The following is a 17,332-nucleotide window of genomic DNA, read 5'->3' as shown; positions in this document are numbered from 1 at the left end:
CTGTTGCCCTTGGTTACAGTGGTGATGGTAATAAGAGTGGTTGTTGTATACAGTACTAAGACAATCTTTTTGTGCCAATGCCAAGCTCTTTTTGTGGGATTTTCAACTGCAAGGGCATCTGTGTTAAATATATCTCAACAACACACACACCGCTTTAAGAGAACTTTTTACCTTTTTAGATGAGCAGCGTTTGAGTCTCTGATCAAGTTCTTTTCCAAAATCAATAATTTCGCCTAGCAACATCAATGGACTTTTAAAACTCAAATTCAGATTCAACAATTCCTGTCAGGATATGCCTAAGAACTGAAGCAAAAACTTGAGCAGTTTTTATGCAGCCTCCTCTGAGAAAAATAAAGTTTGAGACAATTCTTTTCTGCCAAGTGCCAACTTAAAACTTTAATATGCCTGAAAGGGAAAGATGTTATTGGAACTGATCAACACAGGCTCTTTCTGTTAATAATCTCTGTTTGAGATTATTTTGGGGGTAATTTACCAAGCATTTAGAAGTCACGCAGCATTCTCTCATTAACACATCAGATGGGCCTTAATACTGTAATGATATAGTGTAGTGATATTTTTATGATATTTTCCAGCTTGCACTCGCTATTTCTTCATAAATGACCCCCAAAGAGTTTAAAGGTAAGGCATGTTGTACAATATATGAGTTTTTTCTGTCTACATGTTTGGTTTGGGTCTTTTAGTCAATTATCCAATAAGAAAGCAGAAAGAGCTCAATGAGTTTTCATTGAACTTTGAAGACTCTCTATCCATGGACGTAGGTTTGCGTGGGGACCATGGGGACATGGCCAAGTTGTCCTCACCAACTTCATTCACATTGTGTGATCTTTCACAAAGACTTGACTCAGATGTGGCACTTTAGGCTTGGGGAGAGGACGATCGCCATCACAACACTTTTTTTTTTGTGATGATTGGTCAAATATTCACGGAGAAATGCATATTTTCGGGTTGCAACGGAGCTTCTGTCTGTTTATGAAGCCTCTCACCACGCGAGACGCATTTACGTGTCCGACGGAAACACGCAATGTTTCTCGTTTATTTAGGTTATGTTTCTACGATCAGAAAATGGTTGCTCTGCTCGTTCCATAACTTATTTTTTTAACAAGTTAAGTGGGAGAGGAGAGGAGAGCGGCTTCTGTGCCATGTTCTCTGAGCGCAGCAGTGAGGGGAGGGGCAACAAAGAAAACAAAGAGTCATATTAATATGCCTATGTGACAATGTTTGACAAGTCTGGAGGCTTTATCTTTGTGAGAAAAAAAAAATATATATATATATATTTTTTTTAATAAAATTGCAACTCCAAACCTACGCCCTTGTCTCCATCTCTTCCAAAATCCCAGTACATATCCCCGATCTTGATGAGATACATGATGCATGCTCTTACATTGTATTTGTCAGATAACCCAAATAAACGTTTTTATTCCAGTGATATACTTGGCTCTTTGTGGTAGTCCCTGCATGGAATGGCTGTATGCTAATAATCCATCGCTTCTATACTTTCTTACAGACACATTTGGACTCTCTATCTTGCAGGTTTCCCTTTATGTGAGGTCATTGCTTCTGCCGTCCACATCCAGGGCCCTCTCCCACTGCTTGACCCCCGCCCACCTCCTCTGCCCCCCCACCCCTCTCCTGGGGCAGGCGTTGGCTCGTTTCCAGGGAGGCTCCGATCCTGCAGCCACTTCAATCACGACTTCACCGCTGGGTAAGCACGCAGACCCCATAATGCTTTTGTGACAGTTTTTAAAATGAGGGCAATAGATTTTAAAGATAACGCTCTCTATATGGGGGGTTTGTTGTTTTACGCTCATTTTACTGGGTCTTTGGGTAGTCATGTGTCTCGTGTAAAGCAGGAGATTTGTCCGGTCGAGCGTGCAGCATAGTCAAATGAAGATGCCGTAGGGTTCGAAAAAGATTATTTTTGAGTTTGAGATGTTTTAGTTTTCGGAATACGCTCTGGCTCAGGTGCTATTTATTGGAGTGTGTCAAACTCCACAACGGCTTTTTTAATGCTCTCCGTCACTCAAGCAGAGAAAGCAAAGTCCAAATTAGTCACACTTCACTAATGTGCACTACTTCTCCAGTTTTGTACTCATGCAAGATTGATGGCCTTCGGCGATTTTCAGAGGTGCAATGATACTATTTCTAAAATTTTGGTGTCTGATGTGCAATAACATGATTAAAGGGATATTTCAGGATTTTTGACATAGTTATCCAGTGTTGCTGATTTCTGGAGATATTTTCTGATATTTGAAGAGTTGCGTGGCGCTAGGCTAGTGCAAGGCTAGCGCATTTCTACAGTATCTACAGCATTTCTAGCCTCCACAGTGCACCTGAGGCAAATCACTTATAACGCCAGACTAACCATATAAATGTCTGTATCGATAGAGTAATTTTAACCCTTTTTTAACCCCATTTGAGCAGCATCAGCTTTGTGGAACTGCATGTTAACTGCATGAATTACAAAAAAATATCTCCAGAAATCAGCAACACTCTAGAGAACTAGGAAATGAGGCTCTATGTCAAAAATCCTGATATATCCCTTTAATGTGGAAGCACGAGACACAGTTATAGGATAATGTGACTCAATATGAAGATTGTACATTACCATGAAACTCTCCGTATTTTCATCCTAATTATGTGAAACAATTCCTTGTTATCCCTACCGTATTTCCATCTTCCTAGAAGCACTGGCAGCAGCGTTATGATGGTAGTTCTGCGGTTGGCAGCTGTTGTTGTCGTCATCGGAGTAATAGTCCGGTTCACTAGCTTTAGATTTCCACTGTTGTGGGATTTTTGCGTAGAGTCCCACAACAAAATACTGTATATAGTTTCTATATATTTTTGGAAACCTTGTGGCATAAGCAATGAGAAAAAGAATGTTCTCATTTGCCCTTGTAAAATTGTCCAGTTATCATTACCTCACCATTTTTAGTTACAATTTTTCTGGTCATTGCTACGGTAACTACATGAAACATATGACAAGGGTTTCATTGACTTTTTTGATTGGAACGATCAAATGGAATTTTCAAATTTCGATTTAATTTACGATTTTTACTCTCCATATAAATGTTTAATTTATTATCATATCAGAGCAAATGGTAACATTGTTTTTTCTGATTTTCTTTTCTGATTGATACTCTCCACAAAAATCCTGACAATCAGTTGCGGTACATATTTTAACTTGTTACTTATTTGTACTTGTATTATGGTGGCTGCTCTTTTTATAGCAGGAATAGAACTTCACAGCGCAGCAACACTAATATCAGCAGTAGCACACCGTTACTGAGCTGAATCGATGTAGCTTGTACAGTGTGAGGCAAAATTCTACCATGACTAATCTTTGAAAAACTTTGCTCCACTGGAAAGCTTCTGAATGACTAAGTGCGACGTACACACATTCATGCTTTTAATTTGGTAAACATTTCAGAAGTTTAGATTCCTCCACCTCTTCCAATGAGTGCGATGTTGTATTTTAGGCATACAATTTTGCACTCACTGCCATATCCACTTTTAGCATTTCTATTCATTTCCACTGTCTGTAGCCTGATTTGACACACCCTGAATCTCCTTTTTCATCTGCTTGCTCTGTCTTCTTCCTACACACAAATCACTCACACGATCTAGCGCCATCTTTTGTTTCCTTTGCCACTCTACCCTCCGGTACATTTCATCACCGCATCCGCCCACTCCTTTGCTCCTCACTGTTAAATAAATGCATCCCGGGCTTTTTTTGTGCGCAAGCTGTCATTTAGGTGTATTTGACCCGCTGGAGCCACTTCAATCACTGTCTGCCCACAAGTAATATCCTCTGCCTGGCCTTATCTCCGACTCCAAATTACTCAGCCGCAGACTATAGCGTCACGTCACAAGAAAGCCCAGCCACATCGAGGCAGCTTAGAGAAGGTCACAGGCGCTCGCTGTACGACACAATCAGACTTATAGAGAGCAGACCCGTGTCCAAATTTGAGAAGTGCCATGGGAAATTAGCCTCAAAGCTATAGCGCCAACTCCGCCAAGTGTTGTGCCATAAGGGAACACTGTGTCTTGCCACAACTGCAGCATATAAACAGATCCAGTGTGAAGTTGCAGTCTGTTAAAAAATGTTATCTCGCTCCAAGACATCTGAGAAGGGTTTACTATACACTGGCAGCCATGGGAGATTGTGCCTCAGTCACTTTTTCAGCGGCTCTTATCTACAGACTGCTATGGAAGACAGTGAGACTAGCTTTTTTATTGTTTTGATAAAAACCTAGCTACTTTTGGAAGTTAAGCCAAAAATAAATTCTGTTGTACAATTGCAAAAGTTATATGGTCTGATATGGTAAACCACCTTTGATGTATAAATATCACCTTTGTTATGGAGACACGCTGACCCAATCTTCTAGTTTGCATTTTACTTTACAGGATAATGCATGATGAGTAAAAGTTTAATCATGGTAATGACATGGAAATGATCGTAAACGACATACCTGTCTTCTTTATTTCAATGGTAATATCATTAGTTGCAACACTATGAGAAAAACATAGTCAGGTGGTATTTTTTTTAGTAATAAAATGGAGGCTCCAAAGGGCATTGACCACCTGTTATTCTTATCGTATTATTGTACCTTGCTATCTCTGTACTATTACCATGCTATTTTGTTAAGTGTGACCCGAGTGATAATCTCACCATATAATCATTGGTAGAATCACAAACGCCACAATGAATGTTGCAAAAAGCTTTTATTCTTTTATACTGATATGTAAATCAGCATTGGTTTTATTGCCATTAAAACGAGGTCATTCGACCTGTCTGTGACCCTGATGTAATTGCCTGTTATTTTGCACAGTCTCTTGGTTAGTTCATGACTTCTGTGTTGTTGTCAACATATTCAAAATCAAAACATGAATTGCTGTCTGCAACATGTGTTCCCCCCAGGGTTGTCTCATCCTCTTAGCGCTGTTTTGTATGCACGGCCATAACGTTTGAATAATGTTACCGCTAATGTAATAATTACATGGTTCATTGGAAGAGCATACAGGCACACATCAAAAGCTAATGACTTCAAAGAGGAGAAACAAACATGAAGATTGCCAATATAACACTTAATATGATAGCAATGCTTGTATATTTGTACATTTTTATTAAACATTCTATAAACTTAATTACAGAAGAGAAGAAGAGGATAAAAGGAAACTTCGGCAACATATATACATTGTATACATTGCATACATTATATACAACACAATAAGACATTGCATAAGGCATCAGCCTTTGTGTGAGTGGTGAAAACACAAGACGGTCTATGGGTCCATCAAGTGTTTTTGTATGTATTGAACAATATGGATCCCAGCACCATAAATAATCAATGTGAGAGCTCTTTCATGTCTAACATCTGCACTTTTTGTGTGCTGTGTTTTTCCGGCATAGGAACGATGAGATTTGTTGTATCCTGTTGTTGCAGACTAGAAACTACGATGAATTGAGTGCTTGTATTTTATTGTACATATACTTGAAATGGCATTGATCATGTACTGTAGCAGCCTCCTGAATTACACAGAAGAATACGAGTCAGCTGTGTCATCCGGTGCGGATATACTGTGACTGACTGTGGATAAGTACTTCACATTACTGCACTTCAGACAATGGCAAGTCCCCCTTTAACATCCAGCCTGTGTCTCTGAGCTCCCTCTAATCTGTGTTCAAGACAGCTTACCCCCTGCCCACCCCCAACGTCCCTAAGAGCTCTCTCAGTGTCGGGAACCCGCTTCAAGTTCCACATCACGTTCATTGGCTTCCACTACCGCACTTTCTAATCCACTGGTCCCAGTTGCTCTGCCTTTTGCGCGGTGGTAGGTTAGATGCTTCTGTGGTGCTGTGAAGGCGTGGCTTTGGCTGGTCGTAAAAGAGCGTTTGCCTTTAAATGTGAGTGGACGAAGAGGACACCAGCAGGAGAGAAATGTTTAATGCAAATAAATGTTATAGTTAATGCTTGATTTCATAAGAAAGAATTTCATATTTTGCATGATATGATGTTAATGCATATTTAAGGTCTCTGTAGCACTTTAAGCTCTACTTGGTTATGGGATGGAAACAGCACGATACCTAAAAATGTAATAATATGGCAATTATTGTAATTTTATGGAAACGGGGCACATGCATAATTTATTCGATGGTAAAGCGACTCATTGTAAACCACTAAAAAGACGGTCTATTACTATAAAACTTTGTTAGGATTTTCTCGGGTAATTGTCAAGTTTATTTAGCAGCTCCCCGACTTGAAAGGAAATGTACGTTCTTTGTGATGTTAAATAACTGGAATTCACTCCAATGAATAGTCTTTTTGCGGAAACTGTTTCATCGACGCAGGTGAAAAACCTGAAAACGCAGAACCAAAGGCAAGTGCAAATATACATGTGCATAAACAATACAGGAAGAGGCCTGCAAAATACATTATCCCATATTTACCCTGCTATGTCTGTCCTTTTTCTATGTTAGGCCATTGTGAATAGATAAGTCTTGTGCAAGTAAGGTTCAGTACCTCCAAAAGTTGAGCAAATGTTTCGATCACCTCCCGGTTTGCATCTCAACCCTGGAACCATCAGCAGGTGTTGTTCAGAGCAGCACAGGGCTCTGCTGCGCTGTGAGGGGTCTGAATGTCACACAGTTCAGGAGGTGCAAAGCCATGGACGGAACAGAAAACAAACGTCTCTCAGAGTTTGGGTCTGCTATGCCACTTTTATATATCCCTTGATTATTATGATGAAAGTAGAATAAATTCATGAACTGCCTCTCGGCCTAAACATGCCTGATCCATCCTACTTCACCAAAATCTTCTGCCCTGCACTCTCTCATCATCTAGTGCTTAGGGATCGGGCTTAGTGACTGCACTTGGAAATATAGTCTTTTGTAGTATTTGTTTTGTTGACGTGGATAGATGCAGCCGCGTGTTTGCGAGTAAATAGCCGGTCATTTGTCTCTTAAAGCCCTATTGCGCTGCACGGTGAGGTTGAGAGGTTGTTTATGTTGCTGCATCTCAATGTTGCCCATTCGAGGAAACGCAAATTTATGCGTGTGGACAGCCCTGGTCGGGGCGTGTGGGTCAGGACCATGATGAAAGGTTGTGGTGGAGAGAGGCGCTGCTTTGCAAATGTGTGCGTTCTGCAGCATGCAAATATACAGACCTATACAGTCTGTGCACTCACGCAACCCGACTCGACTGCGCTATAAAAATTAAATCCACGTCAGCAGGCACCCATTCACATAAGATTAACAGGAGCTGACATTTGCTTGGTTGGAGACAGATGCTCTGCATTCCCCTCTTCTGCAGCTCTCGTCCAAATTGCATTTCATCTGCGTCCGAAGACATTTCCCTCACACGGCCCACATCCACGCAACATGCTCCCACCATTAATTTAATGCTGGATATTATTCTATTATTACTGGCTGATGTGGAGTGCGTGGTTTGGAATCGAATCTTGTTGTACGACAAACTGAAGGAAATTATGTGCCAGTAAATGCTTTCACCTCAGTGGACAATTGACCGTTAGTGTTAGCATCTATACAAGGGATAGTTAGGTCATAAGTAAAAGTGAAGATGATGTGGTCAAACCAAATTGCTTCAGAAATGGGTGACTGTCAGTGCCTTTAAGGGGGGGCATTAAATGTAACCTAAAAACTTGATATAATAATGTTTAACACTTTAAATCCTTTATCTGTTCTTTTTCATGCACTTGGACTTTTTTTTAATTTGCATTGAAAAAAAGTTAAACAAATTACCTATTAATTTTGCTCCTGTCCCGCTGAATCACATGCCACGATGTGAGTTAAATTACATTAGGACTTCAGTTTTGCTTGAATTGATTTGACAGATGATTTCTATTATTTCAGATAATGGCTTTATTATACATCATTGAGTAAAGTGGAAGTGATGGATGTGATTTTTACTCCACAGCTTACAAACACCTGTAATGTGAGGTTGAAATTAAGGAGCTCAGTAGGAGTCGGTTACTTCTACCTCAAAGCTTATATAGATATAAGATGAAATTTCAAGTAGCTTAGATGCACCTGAAAAATGCTGTTGTAGCCGCCATCTTCATTGTATTTTTGCCTTCTATGAATTATACGCGTAATTACAGATCCAGTGAAACGTAAGCCTGATCACACTAATTGCCATCCCCTCTGTGAAAAACAGGAGTTTGTACTTGACTGCAAATTTGCTGGCACATTTATTTCCATGTGCTGCTTGTGCAAGTGACTGAAAATTGCCGCATGTCACTATCATGTTCCCAGCATTAGCACTATCAGGACGTCTGTGATCTTTAGTGTAACGTTTGTAGTGTACTTTGGGATGCCCGTCTGTGGACTGAATAACAGATGTGTTTACTGTCGGCTGTTATTGTGAGTCTTTTAGCTTTCTGTTGACGGTCTCGAAAGGCTGTTATCGCCTCTGGAGCTAATCTCGGAGAGCGTTAATTGCACAGTTCAGGGCCACGGGGTCCTCTGGCTATAGTCCTGGACCAGCGGCTCAGAATTGCCCTTCATTAGAGAAGAGGTAATCCCTGCTTAGACCGGTGGAGGCAGGAATGAGAAGGCAGAGATCAACACAGGCATTCATTTGGCGTTGAAGCGGGAGCGTTTTGCATTGGCCTTGGCATCCAAATAATTAATTTAATCCACATGTTTAAGTGGAAGCGTTCCATAAGTTTTGTTTTATTTGTGAACTTAAAGTAGTCCCAGAGTGCTCATTTATTGACTGACTCTCAACAAAATATATCAAATCAAGTTGTTTTTGTAAAGCCCAATATCACAACAGGAGTTGCCTCACAGGGCTGCACCAAACAATGTAAATAGCATACGCTTTGCATTTTTATTTAGCTGGTACAAATGCATCACACACATATCTGGGATCGCAATGTCTTATCCAGTGTTCCACAAGTGTCCATTGTCCCTCTTTGTTGTCCTGTGGCCACACGTTTGCATTTCCTTTGCCTCATTAATCCAATTACTGTCTTTGCTCAAAGCCTATGATTGGCTGACAACAGAAGAGTGGTATATTACAGGTTAACTTAAGAGACCAGGTTGAATAGATCCACAGCTGCATTAAAGCATCAAGCAGCCTTTGTGTCCATTGAAAGATAAGTTATACAAGGAAGCTGCCACGACCACTGCAACGGCAAGAGAATAGAATAATACATTGCCTGACCAAAAACAAGTCAAAGTCAAAAACAAGAAAGGTCACACACTCCAATAGATTTTATTACAGCAAGCATTGACTGTGGCATTGTTTCAGTAAGCTATAAGATAAGATCTTAAGAAGATAATAACATCTTGTATTGATGATGGGAAAATGTAACCACTGCGCAAAGCCTTCTCCAGCACGTCCCAAAGATTCTCAATAGGGTTAAGATCTGGACTCTGTGGTGGCGAATAGGGCTGGGTACCATTGAACGGTACTTACTTGGTACAGCCCAAAAAGCTCCGGTAGGAGGCGGTATCAAAAACTTTTTCTTTTTTTTTCCGGTGCAGATTTTTGGTGCTTTTTCTCGCCAGACATCAATAAATGATTTTAAAAAGCAACCTGAACTCGAGCAGCTTCAACACAAATGCAGATGTTTTTTTTAAAGCGAAGCAAAGCTATAACTTACTAACACTTTAGTCATTATTAGAGATGGCAGAGTCTGAGCCAGGACTAAACCACTAAACTGATTAAAAACTAGGACTAATCCTAGTAATAAGAAACTAGAGCTCTTAGACAAAGGGAAAAGCAGTGACAAACACGGCAGTGACAACAAGAAACACATCAGCTATTTACCTTTAGCGAAAGCCCCGCAGAGCCTGAAGTTACGTGCTGTTGTTTACTAAGTCCATGCTGCACTAAATGGCTGCACCGGAGGAGGATATCAGAGATTGTTTGTGGATAAAGTCTGCGTTGACTCTGCATTAGCCATTTTTGGTACAGTTATGGTAAATTATTAGTGACAGGGTGAGCGCTCGCACTATGCAACAGAGCTTTGACATGTGGAGCGCTTTCACTTTGACGAACAGCGCAGTGTGTTTCGAAATGTTTATCTGAAAGAAAACGGTGTCCTGATGTGGACCTGGTCTGTCTCTGCAGCTCAGGAGGTAATAATGTCCTTTCTCTCTTTTATCACTGCTTAAGTGGGAAATCGTTCCCTGAACGATTCTTTTTTATACACATTATTTTAATTCAATTCAAATAACACAGGTATCGAAAAGCAGGTATCGTTTAAGTAGTGTTATTGAAAAAAAAAAAAACCCAGCCTAGAGGCGAATCCATATGTGTAAATGATGTTTCATGACCAATGAACCACTGAATCCTGCCATTGTCATCTTGGAATTTACCCGTGCCATCAGGGAAGAAGAAATCCCTTGAGGAATAATGTTCAGGTCGTCAGCTTATCTCATTCTTTGTTTTGCACATTGTGCTGCTGAACCGATGCCTGTCCAACAGTTCCAGTCATATGTCTCATGCAGTCTTTACCTTTTTTTGTGCTTTCAGATTGAATTTAATGGATAGAGTTTGTAAATACATAATCTTTTTCTGTTTTTTTTTTTAAGTTGTCTTCCTCCTGCACATGTCTGCACTCTGCAGATTGTAACCACGCTGGCTGAGTCATAAATTATGTTGTGTTTGGTGGGCAACATCTCACCTTGACTTAACTGGACTGTCTGATTGAATGCCCAGGCCCACGAGTGAAAGATCGCATGTAAATACCTTGCCGCAAAACAGGTAAATGGCCTCTCGCTTCGGTCTGCACATTGTCAGCAGAAATATGTGGCAGTGCAATTTTCTTGTTGCTGTGAAGGATGACGAGACACGTCCCGAGCATCGAACTGGAAATACTGATCACGGCTCGGCGGCGATACGACTCTGAGAAGAGAAGAAGAAATGTTTGCATGTGAGATGACACCAGGAGTTATGTGGCCCTGTGAAATTGAACAAACAAGTTAATAAAATCTCTGGGCTATCCGTTACCCCGCAGTGTGCTGGAGTTGACAAGCGTGCGCTGAAATGTGTGCCGCCGGTTGTTATTTGTGGAGGACAAGTTAGAGCTGCAGGCTTTGGGCTAAAACACATAGCCCCTTCGCTGAAGCCAGAATGTGGGGATTATTTGGACTTATTTATAAATAAATGCAGTCAGTTGCTCTCAGATTGTGAAGGTGGGGCAGTGGGTGGGGTGTGGTCACGGGCTGAGCGGACAGACTGGACGGGCTGTGATTGAGAGGCCTGTCACTGCACCTGCGGACACAGCCTCACGCACTCCTCTGAATAATGTACACAGTGGGACAGAGTGATAGGTGGGGTAATAATAGCGCAGAGAGTGGCATGAGCACACAGCCCAGGGACAACCTATATCTGGCCCATTCAATTGGTGGCTCGGGGGCCAGATTCGGCCCGCTAAACAGTCTTCTGGCCCAATTTCCTTTAATAGGCAGTATTAAGCTTCTTGTGACACACTCGCAAATGCTACGATGGCTACGGCTGCGATAATTATTACAGAGCCTTTAGAGTAGAGTCAGAATTCCAGTTTGACAGCTGTGATGGGGGGAAAAGTACATCGTTATGTTTTTGCATATTAAGTAGCCATGTGCAACAAAATACAATAGACCTGGAAAGGCCTTTAGACGCCAGCAGGGCTGAAAGTACTCTGTCACAGTGGGAGTTATAATACTGTATTAATCTGATGAGATTGTTTGAACTTAAAGCCTTGGTAATCAAATTAAATTATTGTAGTAGAGTTAACTTCATTTATCACTATAGATCTACATTATAAACACAACATTTGCAACAGATATACAGACCGAGGCTAAAATTTGCACAGTGTTAGCATTCTATATTGGCCGTACATGCTGCCACATGGTCAACGAATCCTCAATCACAATGTCCACTTTCGCCTCTAAGCAGACAATCTCCAGATCTGCCGTCCCTGTGATCCTGAGTAACTATTCAGCTTTAGACCCTCTCCATAACTTCCTTCACAACATTAGACAGTGGTTCTCCCAGAACTTCCTTCACCTAACGAAAGGAAAGACTGAGTCCATCTTGTTCTGCCCTGATTCACCCAACAGTTCTCCCAGCTTAGCTCTTTCCTCTGGCTCCAGGTGCTGTTCATGGTGGAGTTTAAGGTCCTGCTGCTCATGTTCAATGGTCTAGCCCCTGCCTACCTCGCTGAACTACCATCAGTTTCCAAACCAGTCAGAGCTCTGCGCTTCTCTGACCACACCTCTTTGGTTGTCCCCAGATCCAATTCCAAAAAGCTTGGAGCCATTTGCCATTTGCTGTACTAGGCCCCATGCTGTAGAACGCACTTACAATGCATCACTGAGTTAAGTGTTTTTAAATCACCGTTGAAAACACATCTGTTCAGACAAGCGTTCAACACACAACCACTGAATCGACTGTTGCTGTTTTATTGTGTTTCCATTGATGTTTTGTTGTGTTTTGACCCTTGATTTTACTCTATGAAGTGTCCTGTGCAGCATTTAGCTGTTGTAAGGGCTATATAAATACAATTAGATTGATTAATTAATTGATGTCAGCAGACTCTTCATTTGCCATGACCTGTGTCATTTCTCTGACCCATATGTTAAACTTAATATGCTTCACTGATAAACTAGTTAAAATGTTGTTACCTTTGGATGTGGGCCTCTGACTAACTGCATATAGAGAAAGAGTAACTGGTGTTGATTTTTTTGTCTTTAATTCAGAAAATAAATATGAATGTGCTGCAGTTAAAGATAATGTAGGAAAAGCACGTATTTGAATTGGGTCAGAACCAGTGCAGTACAGTATGCTTTGGTGACGGCCTGCCCACGCGCACATCTGTTTGATCGTTATTGTTCTATATCCACTTTACCAGCTGTTCTACGTGACATCTATGGACCTGTTTGAGAGAGCACTGACATTATCATTCCACCGAGCTGACATAGTACTAGTGCTATGATTATTTATAAATCTACTATAGTGGCAGGTTGATGATTGCAAAGTCTGTGAGCCGGAAAGCAGACAAAGCAACCATTCAGAGGGTGATGAGCAGCATGCTAGCTCTGACCGCGTAAGATAAATTGAAAAAGGGGGGGAAACAAAGATGCAGAAATGGGTTCAGCGCGGAGAAGCCGATTGTTTCATTAATGTGACTGATTTAGCTCTCAAAATAAGGCCGTCGAGCTGAACGGTGTCACTCAATTGGCTGTAAACCACCATTAATTTGTGAAGGGTGGAGCAGAAGTGGGATTTAGTGTTTAGAGTAGAGGCTGAGGCGCATAGATACAGACGGCATCTCTGGAATCGCCCATATATGGTCATTTTTGAAAACAGTTAAGGGGGAAAACAATTTTGAAAAAATGTTAATTTTCTCTAATTATTCAAAAACTACTGTAACAAATGCTGAATTATGAATATAGTTTTCTACTAAATAATGATACAAAGACATGGGCAGGAGCAAAGTGGTTCAACAGCCCATAAATACATGAATAACGGAGAATGCTAACTTGATGCTACATGTTAGCATCGGGCTAATGCTAACGGTTAGCTGGCACTAGCTACAACTGCCATTTTTTCACTTCTACTGAACAATCTGTTGCGACAAAATATCCATATGGGCCCGATTTACACTTGACTTTATTTATGTTTGATAAATAAGTTGATATTCCACCAGAAAATGGCAAAAAAGAGTGAAAAATTGTGTTTCCCCAAAGATTCTATTTTGCCCCTCGGCGAAGCCACGCCCCCTTCTATGACGAGATGCCGTCTGTATCTATGGAGTGTCCTGACACCAAGCCTGGTTTTGCTCACCAGCTCACAGAGTAACATCATCAGCATTAGTTTTTCCCATCTTTTTCATCAAATTCAAATATGAAGATTTTGGGTCAGTAATTCTAATCATGACTGGGCTGTATTTCCACTAAAGGTCTATGGGAACAATGAATAGGACAGTAGCTAAGAATACATCTTCACACAGCCTCATGTGCAAGGGCTACATGTGTTGAAATGGATGCAGGGTTGGCTGGGTTGTGATAACTACTGCATGACTGAATTTCCTTGAAGATTGTGATCCACATTTCACTTAGAAAGGAAACTCTGCATAGCCAGGCTGAACAAAGCTAAAATGAATCAATATACTGTACATTAGAGCTGATCATTTCCCAAACTGGAAAAGCAAGAATCTGCTCTATAAGTTTATTACGGCTGCTTATAACTATAGTCGCGGTACTCAGCGACCGTTTTATCTCTCTCCGAATCCCTCATCTTCATATGAGCTTTAAAGTGTTTTTCTAAGCTGTTCAATTTCCTCGAAAACTCCATCTCCTTCCTTCAGAGACCGTGCATCCTCCAGTGGGGCTTGCCCTCGTTGATTACCGCTAAGCTCTTTCCTTCTCATCTGCGTTTTTTTTTTCTCTCTATGAACTATCCCTGGGCTCCACCACGCCACATTTCTCCACGTATTCTCCTGCATCTCTGGGTTTTTGAGCGAAGTGGCAAGCGTTTGGTGTCAGGTGGTGACAGTTTGTGTGGGCCTAATGGGGATATACGGGAGATGGGAGATGCATCTTTTCTGTGAGTGTTCCATGGCAACCAGGGGAATGACGTGTAGATTAGTAATAAAGGGGGCCATGTTTTCATGAGTTGTCCGGGTCACCAAGCAGCATTTCACATGTTGCAGTAACATGTTCAAAGGTTCTCTTCTGTGTTCTCTCTTGTGCAGTTTTCTCCCTGGAGAGAGAGTTGCTGTATATTAGCTGCTTTGGGCTTCAACCACAGTAGTTTCACAACATCGGCTCTTGTCAATGTGTCTTTAAAGCTATAGTGTGCTGATTTAATATTCTTTTTGATGATTCCCTACATCTTTGGCGAATAAGTTTGGTGGGATAAGTGGTGGAATCAAATATTACAATCATGCATAGTGCACACTGTACTCCAAAACTGTAAAATGAGCAGCCACCAATTGTCTAGTGGTTCATTAAATCTGCTGCACATATGCCGGAACTCTGTTCTGTTCACAGCGTCTTGGGTGCGAGTTCTGGCTCCGACAATTTAGTGAATGTTAATTTAGCTTCGGGCTAAATCTAGCATATTTACAGTGGGTACCAGTTGGCTGTTCATTAATATACATGTTCCATTCAAAATGAATCAAATAATGAAATAAAACAAATGTCTCTCCGCATGTTTTACTCCCTTCCCCCCTGAGCAGTTTAATAAAGACTTTGGGCCAAAAAATCCTTTAAAGATTAAAAAAAAAAGAAGAAAAGAGTGTCAATGATTTCCACGTACAATGCAATGTGCAGACTACACTTTTAAAGTAATCATCCAGTTCCAAACATTTCATGTAAAACTCCTGCTTCTGTTCTGATGCTTTGCAGTGTCTCAGAGCTGAGGCCACACTACCTGTTTAGGTCTAAATGAAGACTTGGTGAGGAAGCTTGAAGCAAGAATTACATACAAGGGCATGAAATCAGAACTGAACCAGGTCTTGAAAGGTGTAAACCAAGACTAAACCAGATTTAAGCCAAAGTAGAAGGTGCTTCTTGGTGGATCAACCTGTCCTTGAAAGAATAATGTCTTTTCTATTCATTCTGCGTTCCCACAGTAAAATTAAGCTTGTGTCATTCGTCAAGCTTGAAAAAGATTCAATAATCAAGCATAGAAAAAAGGTTACATTTTCACCAAGTACAAAAATATTTTCAATAATGCAAAAGTGTTTGTCATGAAAAATAATGTTGTTCATTATTAAACGGTGCATTGCATTAATAGAAAACAGGCACCACCCATTGACTTGATTAGGATGACTGATTGTTGTGTTTGGATACAAATGTTAATGGAATGCATGTCCTAATATCTTAATTTGGTGTGAGGGCAGAGTGATGGCATTGTTTAGTCAGCGAGGAGCCTGCGGGGGCCTTCAGACTCAGAGATGCTTTATGCGTCTGCTTAGACACTTGATTAAGGGCTGCTCTCCGCTGGGGGGCCTCGTCCGCAGCAGAGCAAAAAGTCAGCTCCATCATCTGCTGGAGCTGTGTGTGGCACCTCAAATATTTATCAGACCGAGATTAACCTGGAATGAAAATGTTAGTCTGTTGAAAATGTAAATAAATCATTGGTGGTTGGGTCGTCTTTAAAGCAGAATCTGGCAGAAACGCGGCGCTGTCGACAGGAACATAGTGCTTAAATTAAAAATATCTAACGGGGGACTGCGCCTGTGGTTTCTCAACTGATTAAAATCAACATCCTGCACTTCCTCTGGATGCACTTCAAAATCTATGACAAATCTTTGGGCCAAGATGAAATCATATGCTATGATTGATCATTTCTGTGGCATTTGGAAATCCTTGATACGTCAGCAAGAAATTATTGTGGTGTTTTGAGATGGAAAATCCGTCAAGGTTTCGAACATTGCATATCTTTTGGTTAATTTAGTGATGTCTCCACATGTTTGTGCAAACCTCTTACTACGTTTGTCATGGCGACGTGTAAACAAGAAGCAACCTCCCTCCTCTTGGTACAGTGGCGTTTTTTTACCCTCTTCTGTGAACTGCGTTTCTGCGTTTGTGTTCCACATCATTTTACAGGATACTTTTGCACATCTTCGCTGTGTGGATTTACTGCGGAGAGTCCGTACTAGCCATGAAGGACTCACTCATGAAGGAGCTACAAATTTCTTCTTCTGAAACACTGAAGAGGCGCCAAGAGCCTCCACACCTGCAGCACAGTGGAGGCGTCACAAGAGGCACAACAGGAGGCGCAACTGGAAACCAACGAGGAGGTATCCGGGCAAGACTCACATCCAAGCCCCGCATGCCTTCTATCCCTACTATTCTTCTGACTAATGTCCGTTCACGGGAGAATTAGACCGATCACATTCGTCTGCTCGCTCTTCCCAGAAGATGGTGAGAGACTGTTGTAGAGAGGAGGGTGCGGAGCAAGCTGTGCAGGAGGAAGAGGAAGGAGGAGGTGGATGAGCTGACCAGTGAGGGACACCACGCTCTGAAATAGAGACAAACCCAGGAGGCGCTGCACCGTGTCAGAGGATCAGAAGAGCACACAAGGCAGTACTATGGTTTCCCCGACTTCCAAAAACAAGCTGCTCAGGTTGGCCCACAATGGCGGCGTGGCTAGTCGCAGCGGCTCATGACTGACTGACTGACTGACTTACTTACTATTTGTGTACATATATTAATTTAATGTGGTTTACCTACTTGCTTACTTACTTACTTACTTACTATTTGCGTACATATATTAATTTAATGTTTTTTGGTGGGACTGAGAGGCAAAAAGGGAGAAACGATATAAGGAGCAGCTCCAAATTTGCA

The 17,332-nt window shown here is 41.3% G+C and overlaps 1 protein-coding gene across 5 annotated transcripts in view; it reads left to right on the top strand.

Annotated features, from left to right (window-relative positions):
- drp2 (dystrophin related protein 2) overlaps positions 1–17,332 on the top strand; it is a 173,469-nt gene that overhangs the window by 57,497 nt on the left and 98,640 nt on the right. For 2 of the 5 annotated variants that reach the window (XM_079556703.1, XM_079556702.1), the window contains exon 1: positions 1,556–1,723. The exons of the other annotated variants lie outside the window; for them this stretch is intronic. The gene's annotated coding sequence lies outside the window, so the exon portion shown is untranslated. Of the gene's footprint in view, positions 1–1,555; positions 1,724–17,332 lie in introns of those variants that run through there. 5 annotated transcript variants of the gene reach the window in all.

This window comes from Gobius niger (assembly GCF_951799975.1).
Source record: "Gobius niger genome assembly, chromosome: 5".
NCBI classification, from domain to species: domain Eukaryota; kingdom Metazoa; phylum Chordata; class Actinopteri; order Gobiiformes; family Gobiidae; genus Gobius; species Gobius niger.
Note: the sequence above shows the minus strand (reverse complement) of the source record. Positions and strands in the feature narration are given on the sequence as shown.